This window comes from Chiloscyllium plagiosum, unplaced genomic scaffold (genome assembly GCF_037043375.1).
Source record: "Chiloscyllium plagiosum isolate Xiang-an unplaced genomic scaffold, Cpla_swu_hap1 HiC_scaffold_4, whole genome shotgun sequence".
Classification (NCBI taxonomy): Eukaryota; Metazoa; Chordata; class Chondrichthyes; order Orectolobiformes; family Hemiscylliidae; genus Chiloscyllium; species Chiloscyllium plagiosum.
The window spans coordinates 52,015,146-52,029,072 of record NW_028270142.1 but is presented as its reverse complement, the minus strand read 5'-3'; the positions used below and the strand labels follow the sequence as shown (position 1 = coordinate 52,029,072).

Sequence of the window (13,927 nt, the reverse complement as noted above, 5' to 3'; positions counted from 1 at the left end):
GATTGAATTTGAAGTGGATGCAATCAGTGGTCATGTATAAGGAGGAAAGTTCAGGGCCAAGCACTGCAGTGTAAGAGGTAGTCCCTGAATTGCAGCATCTGAAGTGGGTTGCAGACGTATGTGAACCAGAAGCCTTTGTCAGGGGTGATTACATCGTCTTGCTTGCCATAGGATGCTCAGAACACGACAGTTCAGCTTCATAATTAATGACAAGAGAGGCAGAAGACTGCTTGAGAAAACTTGCCCTGTGCCAAAACAAACCGTTGCCATGAAATCCACTTGCCACCACACTTTAACTGCAAATTAGAAAATTGGCCCATTGTTTGTTTTACCCCAAATACAATAGACTTTATTGACAGATATAATAGTACTCCTGCATATCAAGTCATCCCTTGGTGTCACATACAGCTCAGTTGCTCTTGCTTATGAGTTCAAAGGATTTTATGAGTACATTTACCATTCCAGAGTCATGAGCAAAGTCCAGCTTGCTTGTATAATATGGAAGGATTGTTGGAGGTGATGAGATGTTCAGTAAATATTGGGTCTGTTCTGACAGAGTGGTAGGAAGGATCCTAAGGAACTGTTTTGAAATACCATAGGTGGTTATCACTCTTTCTCTAAACAATGTTAAACAAGATTTAGAGATGCCGGTGCTGGACTGGGGTGTACAAAATTAAAAATCACACAACGCCTGGTCAGAGTCCAACAGATTTATTTGGAAGCACTAGCTTTTGAAGCGCTGCTCCTTCATCAGGTGATTGTGGAATATGAGATCATAAGCCACAGAATTTATAGCAAAAGTTTACAGTGTGATGTAACTGAAATTATATATTGAAAAAAAACTGGATTGTTTGTTAAGTCTCTCATTGTTTAGAATGACCATGTTGGTTTCAGTCCTTTAAAGTTACATTCTCAAGTGAACTTTAACAATTGGTGTCAAGTTGGCCCAGATAATACATTGAAGGCGTGAGGTGCGCTGTGTGAGACTGTCTGTGCACAATGTTTGGATTGATTCTAATCTAAAAAACAGATTTACAGACTCTTACAGCTTTTGAGCAAAATAAAATGTAATTCTGCAAGTACAAATTCACCCCACCAACTTATATTTGTGTGTGTGCATGTGGGTGATTGGGGGGGGGGGGGGTGTTGGTTATAAATGTCTGTGAGAGAGTGTGTGTATGTGTGTGAGTGTGAGTGTAAAGGGGTATAAGTCTGTGAGACGGTGCATGTGAGTGTGGGTATGTATGTGTGAGTGTATGAGAGAGAGCTTGTGTATGAGAGAGGGCCAGTGTGAGTGTGTGTGTCTGTAGGAGTGTGTGTGTGTGGGAGTGTCTGTGTGTGTGTGTGCGCACGCGTGTGTGTGTAGGCGTGTTTGTGTGTGTGTGTCTGCATCTGTCTGTGTTTGTGCGTCTATCTATGTGTGTGCATCTGACTGTGTGTATGTGTATGTGTAGTGCAGTAAGGTCACCTGTAATGTGACATGAACCCAAGATCCCGGTTGAGGCCATCCCCATGGATACCGAACTTGGATATCAGCCTCTGCTTGGCCACTTTGCATTGTTGCCTGTACCAAAGTCTGCCCTGGAGGATAGTCACCCGAAGGTCCGAGGGTCGAATATCCTGGACTGCTGAAGTGTTTTCCAACTGGGAGGGAACACCCTTGTCTGTTGATTGTTGTGCGGTGTCCATTCATCCATTGCTGTAGCCTCTGTTCGGTCTTGCCAATGTACCATGCTTCAGTGCATCCTTGCCTGCAGCATATGAGATATTCAAGGTTGGCTGAGTTGCATGAGTACCTGCTATGTATACGGTTAATCAACATCACCAAAACAGATTATCTGGACATTATCACATTGCTATTTGTGCTGTATCTTGGTAAATTGACTGTTACATTTCTACATTACAACAGTGTCTTTGGGACTTCTTGAGGTTGTGAACATTGCTATATAGATACAAACCCTTTTGTTTTGGATATACAAGTTTCCACTCAAAGGGACATATTGGTTGTGTTTAACAACTGAGTTCACTTTGCGGCAAGATTTGGAAAGATTAGAATAGCATCAAACATATTACGGTTACAGTTCATCTTTGTTTTCTGTTGGAAACCCTTGTAATGTTTGTATGGCAGTCCTCGCTATTTTGTCTATAAAAAGCAATGGGAAAACAAGTGGATTATCCAGGAGTGTATCAGAAAGATGGAGCAATATACAGTTTCACAATTAACATGGGAGCCATTAACTGTATATGTTAGCTTCCAAAAATGTTTCAAAGGGAAAGACTAGTTTCTGAGCAATTTCTGTGATGACTGTGCTGCAAACAAATTTTAGCACACGTGTTACAGCTACTGTGCAGAGATAAAAAATTTAAAAAGTAATTACTGAAGCCAATGTTATAATTTATTATGTTAAGTGACTAAGGAGATCATTGCACACTTTAATGGAGTGCCTGTTTAATTTGCCATTCCATATCTTACATTTTTCATTGGCATCCTTCAGGCAATATTGGTTCTCAGTTGACGTGGAACTGACAGGGAATAATTCCTTTTTGTATACATAATTTCTTCTAGCTTGTAGCGGTAGGATTTTAACATTTTGTTGTGATTCAGTGGGTTGTGTATTGTGTATCCATTAAATGCTCACGTTTATTCTGTGCCTAATTAATTGAGAATCTGTATTCTATAAATTTTATTTGCCTAACGGTAACAAGTTAATAATGATGTCTTAATAATCCTCAACCTCCATTGGCTTTTCCATCTTAATTCTTTCAGGCAAGATGTCAACATCAACACAAGCAATAGATGTACAACACACAACTTGGTTAAAAATGCACGAATAGGTATTGTTACCTTTGCGCTAAAGCATGTCAAATTGTCTCTTGGTGTCAAACAGAGGGTTCTGAAATCTCCCAATCTTTAGGCTGTATCAAGGAGTGAGAGAAATAATGAGGGATTTTATCTACCTACTGTTATATTATGAGTAAAATGACAAATTTCATTACTTTTTTAACCAAATCAAATCCAAATTGTAACATGAGATTATTATCTAAAGTGTGATGCCATTATGGGAAATATTTATGTGGGTGTGTATTGAAAATATAAACTTTTTTGGTATAAGTAGATTTACAGTTTTTAGATCCATATGGCATCATTGTATTGGGCAATGCTTAAAGCACTCCTTAGGAATAATCCTTTCTGACCCTTATACAATTGTCTTGCTTTTGAGGATCAATAAGGCTGGCTGTCAGTGACTACAAACTTCCTGTGCCATTTAAACCCAGTTACACATTACCCAAAAAGGTAGAATTTTTTAAAGGCCTTTTATAGCAAGATTAACAGTGTGAAAGTGGACTTTTACATCAGTGCAAAAATTTCCCTTTGATTGAATATTTGAGTTCAGCAGCACTGCCTCGGAGAGTTACTGATAGCAGCTTTGAGACTTCTTTCTTACTTCAAACATTGCAGACTCCAGAAATTATAGCAGTTTCATTGGAGTAGTGGCAGTGAACACTATCCATTACAACACAAAATTATGTTATCAACCTTATTCCTAATGGGATCAATTTGCTCTGGATTAAACTAGTATTTAATCATTATGATATACGTAATGAGTCAGAATGTTGTGAAATTTACCTGCCTGGTTATAGAGTTCAAGCTATGAAATATCTGTGTAAAAGTTACTTTAAAACCAGGTCAATCCATAAAAGGCTAAGGTGCATAGTTCTGATTGCTGACTTTCAGAATCTGCCAATGTAGAAGGAGAATAATTGGGATTTGGGCCAGAGTACAATATCATATTAAAAAATTGGATCAATTTTGGACCACAAGGCAAAATTGTGACTGAGTAAGACACTCCAGCCAGAGCTCCTCTACTCTGCCTGTTCTTTTTCTTTCTTTTTCTTTTCATTCTCTCTCTTTTTATCTCTGTTATGTGTTTTTTTTCAACTAATGACTCAGACTTACTGAAGGAGAATGGAGGAACTAGTGTGGTCCGGAGGCCAGTGGGGGAAGCAGTCCCAGAGCAGAGGCTGGCATGGAGAATCAGGCTTGGAACAGATGCTGGCATGGGGAAGCGAGACCTGAGTGGAGGCTGGCATAAGGAAGTGAGTCCCACAGTGGAGGCTGGCATGGGGTGCAAATCCCGGAGTGGAGACCAGCACAGAGAAGTGTGTCCCAGAGTGGAGGCTAGCGCAGTGAACTGAGTCCCAGAGTGGAGGCTGGAGTGGGGAGTGAGTCCCAGAGCGAAGGCCAGCATAGGGAGCGAGTCACCGGAGTGGAGGCCGGTGTGGAGAACGAGTCTTGGAGTGAAGGCTGGTACAGGGAGCAACTTCCGGAGTGGAAGCCGGTGAAGGGAAGCTGTCCTAGAGAAAATTTACCTTGGATCAGCTGGGAACCAGTGTGGAGCAGACTGGAGGCTTGGAATGGAGCGGGGACGGTTGTTAGATTGGGGTTTGGTGCAAGTGGTCAGACTACATGTTGAAGTCCCTGTGCTGAGCTCCTGCAATGTAGTGTTTATTGGTAATTGTTTATCTAATTGTAATGTCTATCCTTTCAACTATATCTTATTTCTAACTTATTTTCTAAATCACTGTAAAGTAATGCAACCACTTTTCTTTTTTATATCTAAGATTTGTACCTGGGTACTTGTACAAAAGATGGCGCCAGAAGAGATGACATTGTAAAACTTTTCGCTGTACTTCTGTACTTCAGTACACAACAGCAAAGTCTATTCTAATTCTAACTCTATTGAAAATGTCCAAACAAGAGGCTTTATTATTTAATATTTAAGTGGCTGCACGTTCTGCCCATTACCCATTCATCTATTCAATTAAAGCTGATGTGGTAACGCAATAACATAAGAATGAATCACCTTATAAATTTTCATAACCTTGGAGGCAGGTTTTCTTGGGAAACTAGGTGTATACAATCTAAATCCAAATTGAATTAGAACTACTTGTTTTGACAACAGAGAATGCCATTTACCAACCACACCGCCCACAGGGGTTTAAATCCTGAATTCGTGGGTGGAAACTTGTATTGCTCCTGCAGGTGGGGGAGCTTAATTAGACAGATCAAAATTTAGAATCTCAATTGTGAGATAAATGTTAAGTGCTCCAATTAAGTGCTCTGAAATGTGTATGTGATCCTTCCTCATTATATTCTCCCTAATCAAGAAATACATAGGTTCGGATGCATAAGAGAGCCTTGCATGTTGTGAGGTTGGTTTCTACCAATAATTTGGAGCGAGTGCTTGCTGCTTTGTACTTTTAGGAGAACACTTTTATGATTAAGTTCGGGTGTCAGTACTCCGAGCTGATTGATGGCTGCACAATAAGGGATGGGTGTCTCAGTGTAGGATGAAGTCAAGGAGTTTTGAGAATATTTGTAGCTCAGGTTGAGGTTCTGGATGAGCTGCAAGGTTCATTTTCAGATATTTCATCATCATACTAAGTAACATCTTTAGTGAGCCTCCTGGTGTAGATGGCTTTCTATTTATGTGTTTGAGTTTCCCTGAGTGATGTCATTTCCTATGGTGATGTCATTTGCTGTTCTTTTTTTCAGGAGGTGATAAATGGGATCCAAGTCAATGTGTTTGTTGATAGAGTTCCATTTGGAATGCCAGGCTTCATTGCCATATTGACTTGGATCCCATTTAGCACCCCCTGAGAAAAAGAACAGGAAATGCCATCACCATAGGAAATAACATCACAGGAAATTACATCACCAACCCACGGAAACTCAACCACATAAATAGGAAGTGGGCTACACCACCAGCGCTTCATCTGAAAGCTCACTGATGATGTTATCTAGTATGGTGATGAAATATCTGAAAATGAACTTCCAGCTCAGCAAGCAAACTGACATGGAGTCAAAGAGGCACAAGTAAAGGAACCTCAGTATGGAATGGGTAGAGTGGAGGTGGCAAAAGGGAGGACTGTTGTCTTGGGGCAAGAACCAGATGACCTTTGGGTTGATGAGTCAGACAGGCTGGAAGCATGTTAAATTGTCGAGAGAGGAAGCATAGTTCTGTTAGTCAAGGTGTGGTCTTTCTGGAAAGAAATTGCAGGACAATCATGGTTACAGAGAGGTGTGTCTAAAGGGCAGAATTTCTACATCCATGTTCAGGGTTTATGTGAGGACACTGTGTGGCACAGGGACCTGTCAGAGGGAGAGGGTGGTGTTGGATCTGGTAAAGTGGAAGTTTCAGGGTTGGTGAGAGGATGTTGTGTGACTTCATAGAGGATGTCTGTAAACAACAGGATGCAGTGGTCTCAAGAATGGAGGGGTCAGGTTCAGGAGGGGACTGGGTATAACAACTGATATGGACTCAGACAGGAGAGCAGGAATGTCAACATATCTTTTAAAAGGATTCAAGATAACAGAAAGTGGTGACTGAATTGTTACAGGAGGAAAAGGAATAGTGAAGCAGTGAGGCCAAAGGAGGTTTTGGGTGGCTTGCTGGATGATAAAACCTTGAATAAAGGTATCATTTTGAAGCCCTGATTGTGTGTCACACTTCCAAACAATATATCAGGAACAAAAAGTGGGTGGAGTTCATACTTTGAATTTTGGCTGAATTGAAGGGACATCCTACTATTCTGGAGTCAAATGGTTGGAGAACTATGCACATCTGAGTTCTCCTCTCCATGGCCTGATGGCTACAGAACCATTATTGTTCCAAGTGAGATCCCACCAGTGTCTGGAACCACAGTATATTGTAGCCTGATTGGCATGTCATGATGTCTGAGGTATGGATAAGACCATGGGGGAAAATAAAAAACTGTACAAGCTTTAAGGGAAACAAGTGTCAGAGGGTAACCATCTCCAGTATTGGAACCTCCAGTTTCCTGTTATGATCCTCAAAGCAGACAAGAGGGTGGATAGAATGTCTATGATGGCATGGCAGGGCCATCATGATTGTGGTTTGAAGTTACTGATGGGAAGTTCCCTGTTCAGTCAGGGAAAGTACAGGGATATCATCATAAACATGAATGACTTGTAACAAAGAGCTCTCCTCCATGGTCCCACAGGATAGCATGCACCATGGTTGGTGAGGAGGACAGATATTACACTCAGGACTTAGGATGAAATAAGCTAATTAGATGGATCAGTGCACTGTATTTGGGGATCACCTGAACTTGACACTACTATGGCACAATACTCGTGTTTTAGAGTTTGGTGTTTTTAAAAAAAACAAGCTGGCCAGAAAGCTATTGTTTCCTATTTAGGACATTCATCCTTAAGTTATTTAAGTTATCTGTAGTTTTTGTTTCCTTAAATAAAGTGTTCTGTTTTACTTTGTCTCAGCTGACACCTCACAAGCATTGATCAGTTTTGAAAAATCTAGCCTTATGGTGATTGTGACCAATAGGACCTGCACAACACTGCATATTTCCGTGACCTCCAGGTCCTGGAGAGTATGGAAGTTATTCTGGCAGTTATGTAGTTAAAAATCACACAACACCAGGTTATAGTCCAACAGGTTTAATTGGAAGCACACTAGCTTTCGGAGCGATGCTCCTTCATCAGGTGATAGTGGAGGGCTTGATCATAACACAGAATTTATAGCACAAATTTGCAGTGTGATGTAACTGAAATTATACATTGAAAAATTGATTGTCTGTTAAGCCTTTCATCTGTTAGAATACAGTGATAGTTTTACTTCTTTCATGTGTAAATCACAAAACCTTTTTTTAAAGTTGCATTCTCGGGTTAGCTGTTAACAATGGTGATAGCTAGACAATATGTTGAAGGTGTTAGCCCCCTGTGTTCTCTGTCTATGACCTGATGTTTAGAATGATTCTAATCTAAAAAGTGAGATAACAGAGTTTTACATAAATTCATGCAGTTTTTGAGCTCAGAGTTCTACATGAATGTATGCAGTTTTTGAGCAAAGTGCAATGTAACTCTGCAAGTACAAATTTACCCCACAAAATATATGTGTGCATGTGGGTCTTTGTCTGTCTGTGTGTGTCTATCTGTCTGGGGTGGGGGTTGTGAGTGTGAGAAAGTGTGTGTGTGTGTAGTGAGTGCAAAGTGTCTTAAGTCTGTGAGGGGGTGCATGTGTGAGTGTGGGAGTGTGTGTGTCTATAAGGGTGTGTGTGGGTGGCTGTGTGCGCGTCTGTGTATACCTGTGTCCGTGTGGATGTGAGAGTGTGTGTGTGTAGGAATATCTGTGTGTGTGTGTAGTGCAATGGTGATCACCTGTAATGTGACATGAACCCAAGGTCCCGGTTGAGGCCCTCCCTATGGGTACTGAACTTAGCTATCGATTTTTCAATGTATAATTTCAGTTATATCACACTGCAAATTTTTGCTATAAATTCTGTGTTACGATCGAGCCCTCCACTATCACCTGATGAAGGAGCGTCACTCCGAAAGCTAGTGTGCTTCCAATTAAACCTGTTGGACTATAACCTGGTGTTGTGTGATTTTTAACTTTGTACACCCCAGTCTAACACTGGCATCTCCAAGTCATGGCAGTTATGTAGTTAATTTAGTGTTGCAATGTATGCCCGTAATCCTGTTACTGGAGCCCTGAAACAGATAATGGTAGTACATTGTGATAGGTTAGTTAAATCACTGGGAGATGAGCTAATCCTGAAGATGATGGTGTTGTAATGGGATACTTTAAGTGTCATGGAGGGAAGCAATGTGGCAGAAGATGATTAGTTTAGAAAGACAAAGCAAGCCAGCATGATTGGCTATGCTAATATTATCTGATAAGCATGGGACCAACAATTCTATAAACTGGAGGAGAACAAAGAGTTTGTGGGGAGTCAGGGAAGACATTTTGCTGGCTCTCACAGCTTTGATTTTGCAAGATTAAAGTTTAAGTTTGTGAAGAATTTTCTGTGTTATCTGGTAATTTTTTTTATAAAACATTGAGTGATTCTTCCACAACAAGGGAAGCCCTGCTTCAGGCAAGCCCACATACATACCTACTCATGGTGACTCATTTCAGTTTAGCTGCATTCATGTCACCCTAACACATGTTCCAAATGGGATTATTTGAGAACTTTAATCTAGGTAGAGGTACAAAGAGAGTTAAAAAAGTGGAGCCGATTAGGTCAATGTGCATGCTATTCAATGCTCCTACATCATAAAAGATGTAACTCATCACCTATGCATACAGCCCTGAATATATTTCTCTTCCAGAAATCACATGTTATATTAATTCAGCATTCTCAGTGATTGTGGCTTCATTACCCTATGCACTTCCAAACTCTGAACGTTACCTGACAGAATAAAATGCTGCAAACCTCAGACTGTTATTAACAACAAGTGTTTCTAAGAATGTTGTCCCCGGAGATCCCAGCCAAGGAACTGATTCTTCCTTCCTTCACCCTGCAAAGCCATGTCAGATTTCCTCCTGCCTCACATAGATAGTATCTCCACCTGTTGCAATATAGGCCCAATCTCTTCAATCTGACCTAATTCAACAAACCCACTCTTCCTGCAATCAGTCTTATGAACCTAGGCTGAGATTGCCACCAAAATTCCCCTCACAATATGTCACTGATGCACTGTAACCATGCTGGAGGAATAAGGTGCAGGTTCAACCATGTATTTAGCAACAACTGAACGTTCTGTTATAGAATCATGGCGTCATACAGCATGGAAACAGACCCTGAAGTCCAACCAGTCCACGCTAACTATGTTCACAAACTAAACTAGTCGCACCTGCCTGTGTTTGGCCCAATTCCCTCCAAACCTTTCCTATTCATGTACTTATCCAGACGTCTTACAAAAGTTGTAACTGTACCCATATCCACCATTTCCTCTGGCAGTTTATTCCACACACTAATCACTTTGTATAAAAAGTTTGCTCCTCATGTCCTTTTTAAATCTTTCTCCTCTCACCTTAAGAATATGTCTCATTGTTTTGAACTCCCCCACCTTCGGAAAAAGACCTTTGCTATTCACCTTATCTGTGCCCTTCGTGATTTTATAAACCTCGATAAGGTTATCCCTCAAACTCCTACACTCCAGTGGAAAAAGTCCCTGCCTATCTAGTCTGTTTTTATAACTCAAACCCTCCATTCCCGGCAACATCCTAGTAAATCTTTTCGAAATGTTGTCCAATTTAATAACATCCTTCCCATCACAGGGCAACTAGAACTACACACGGTACACCAGAAGAGACCTCACCAACATCCTGTACAACCTCAACGTGATATCCCAGTTGCTATACGCATAGGTCGGAGCAATGAAGGCAAGCATGGTAAATGCCTTCTTAACCACCCTGTCTACCTGTGATGCAAATTTCAAAGAATTATGTACCTGAATCTCCGAGGTCTCTCTGTTCTACAACACCACCTTGGACCCTACCATTAATCATGTAAGTCTTGCCTTTGCTTGTTTTACTTAAATGCAAAACCTCACATTTATCCAAATTAAAATCCATCTGCCCCTCCTCAGCCCATTGACCCAATTGATCTTTGTAATCTTAGATAATCTTCACTCTCCACTATACCACCAATTTTGGTATCAGCCACAAATATCCTAACCATCTCTCCTATATTCTCATCCAAATCATTTATATAAATTTCAAACAAAAAAGAACAGTACCGATCCCTGTCGAACACTGCTGGTCACAGGTCTCCAATCCTCCATCACTATCCTCTGTCTCCTGCTATTAAGCCAATTTTATGTCCAATGGCAAGCTCACCCTGAATCCCATGTGATCTAATTTTAACTAATTACTTTACCATGCTGAACATTATCAAAGGTTTTACTAAAGTCTAAGTAAATAATATCTACCATTCTGCCCTCATCAATTTTTTTGGTTACTTCCTCAAAACACACAATCAAGTTTGTGAGACTTCTCTCACACAAAACTATGCTGACTATCCCTTTCCTGATGAAGGGCTTTTGCCCGAAACGTCGATTTTGCCTGTCCTCGGATGCTGCCTGAATTGCTGTGCTCTTCCAGCACCACTGATCCAGTATCCCTAATCATTCTTAGCGTCTCCAAACGCATGTAAATCCTATCTTTCAAAATCACCCCCAACAGCTTACCCACTACGAATAGCAGACCCATACGTCTATAGTTCCCAAGCTTCTCCTTATAGCCTTTCTTAAATAGAGGCACAACATTAGCTATCCTCCGGTCTTTCAGCACCTCACCTGTGGTTATAGATGATATAAATATTTCTGCTAGGTGCCCCACAATTTCCTCCCTAACTTCCCACAGTGTCTTGTAATACATTTAATCAAGGGCTGGGGATTTATTCACCTTTATGTTTTCTAAGACCTCCAGCAATTCCACTTCTGTAATGTGAACTGTTTTCAAAACATCAATATTTATTTCCATGTATTCTCTAGCCTCCATTTCTTTCTCCACAGTAAAAATTGACACAAACTATTCATTTAAAATCTCTCTCATCTCCTGAGGTTCAACACAAAGATGACCTTCTGATCCCAGGTCTCCAAGGCATGCGCCATCCTTTCCATAGAAGCAGTCAAATGTTCTCATGTCCATGTGTGCTGAAAATATTTGGCAACTCTGTCTCAAATTTCACTACATGGCACTCAGCTCCAACATGTCTCCTATTTCTTATGTTCTTCTGTATGAAGCTGCTTTTTAAAAAAAGGAGTGCTCTCCTAACCATGAATCAGGGATTGTAAAAGTATTCTTTAGTTTGGTGGAACCAAGTTAATTTTTAAAAATCCATAGATCTAAACAGCTGAACTTGTGAATTGTGAATATTACCTGATTAGATGAAGGCACATCCTCTGTGATATAGAATCACATGATTTTTTAATTAAAAAATTATCAGCATTTCTATTGATAATTTGTATAAAGAAGACAGAAATGAATAAATATGCTGTCCCTTGCACCTCAATAATTGATCCTTTTGTGTAATTCTTCAAAATATGGTCAAGCATTAGCCCTTATCCCTTTTCAAAGAAACTTTGCATTGTGGAAGGTGTTTTCATTAGAGGACTGTGAACAATAAAGGAACTCCATCGCTCAAAGGCTTTGGAGTTTGAAGATATTAGTAGTACTTTCTTCTGGGGAAATTGTATAAACAGGCAGAGTACTGATAAAACAGTCTGAAAATCCTTCTAACCATAACCAGCTTATAGGCTTGTTTTACTAATTGAATCCAGACTCCTGGCAACACTAATTGTGTAATGTGAACAGCAAGAGACACAAAGAGTTACATTGAATTATTTTGAATCATTTATATGTTTAAATTAAGACTATAACTATCAATTGTTGCATCAATTAACTACATTTCGTCTTTAGTGTTTATTTATGATGTCTTAGTATCACACAACCAATCAATATTATTGTAACTTTCTTCAACTATTAGAGAGTGAAAGAAAACTTACCTTCAATGAAAGTAAAACAAATATAATCGTAATTTGCATTTTGAAGTACCAAATGCTTGAGACTAAGCTGTAGAATGTTCTGAATTAGCTGATTCTTTGGCTTCAGGAAAGTACTTAATTCCTAAGAGGGTGATGCCAAACATTGAACACAAAGCACAGCACACTCCGAGTTATCTAGGAGGAAGTAATGGCACATGTTGACTTTGGGATAAACAGATGCAGGCACAGGTCAGGAGAGCACCAAAGTAGACCTCTAGAACCGATCGGATCAAAACGAGATAAAAGCCATGCAGAATCTTTTGTGGACAAACTGCTTATCATAATGTTTTTGAAAAGTTAGTTTTTGTTTATGTTCTTGAGCAACTATTTTTAATTGCTTTCCATTCCTAAGAGGAAGGTGAACTGCTTACTGTATTGAAACATTCGGTCCTTGAGCTTACCAAAATCATTTACTCAGTGTTTTGTTATCTGAGAATATCCCCTGTAAAATACCTCCTAAACAGGAAAAACGATAGTGGAAATGGGTCTAAAATATAATTAATTTTCTGACTATTAATTTAAGAGGAAGAATTCTAATCAGTTGCAGATTTCTTCCTGTTCACTTAGCGTGACCATGACCAATTACTAAGCTGAACTTTCTGCTTCAGTTTCACTTCCTGCCCCTAAATGATAGCTTTAGAGGCAGCCTTTATTGTAGAACAGTTATAAGGACTGTTTAAGTAGTGTTATACTTTCCAAAACAGCTCATCTCAAATATCAAGGCTGGAAGAAAGGACATTGTAAAGTATTTTGTCTTAGCTTTGGCAGCTAGTGTACAATCTCAAATGGGAATGCTTTCTAAAAGCTTTTCCAGCTGGGTATTATTATTCAAATTGCACTTTTCCTTCAACAATTTATTTTTTCATAATTTCTTCCTATTGTTTGTTTTGGCATGGATTAGTTGCTACCGTATTGTACGATACTTAATTTTGCAATGATACAGTGATACTACACTGTCTAACCAGTCAATTAGGATTGGAGTATCGACTTTAGTCAGAGTTCCAGATGGATATAACACATCAGCAATTAGCAAAAATATACGAGAGTGACAAGTCACAAATACCAGTTCAGACTGGGCAGAATTACTGGCAAATGCAAACATTTCTTTCCTTCTCTCTTTCACTTTTCTCTCTTTCTTTCTTTGTCTCTCTTTCTTCCATTTCTTTGTTTCCCTTCTCTTTAGCTGTGTTTTTCTCTCTCTCTATTTGTGTCTTTGTCCTTTTTTGTTCTCAATTTCCAATTTTCTTGTTGCCCAAGTCCTCTCTATTTCTTGATTCCTCATGATTGTTTGATGTGAGTGTCCAGTGTCATTTATAAAACCTTCTGTTGAAAATCCCAGCTTTAAAGTCATTTACTGACATTAGCCTTATGAGCCTTCGCAAGTATCTTCTGGCTTTCATCAATCACACTTGCTTCATCTTTTCTTTAGATTACCACATACTTCAAAATAACCTTCAAAAGTTTCGCCATTTGTATCTTGTCCACAATCAGTTAGATATGTTGAAGGATGTTTAGAAGACTAACATTCTTCTTACAATTGCCATTCTCTTT

The 13,927-nt window shown here is 39.6% G+C and overlaps 1 long non-coding RNA gene across 1 annotated transcript; it reads right to left on the bottom strand.

Annotated features, from left to right (window-relative positions):
• Positions 1-695: 695 nt before the first annotated feature.
• On the bottom strand, positions 696-12,751 carry LOC148150139 (uncharacterized). Its single transcript, XR_015756837.1, has 2 exons — positions 12,338-12,751; positions 696-1,751 (listed from the first exon to the last, which is right to left on the bottom strand). It is a non-coding gene; the product is annotated as an uncharacterized LOC148150139 (long non-coding RNA).
• Positions 12,752-13,927: the final 1,176 nt, after the last annotated feature.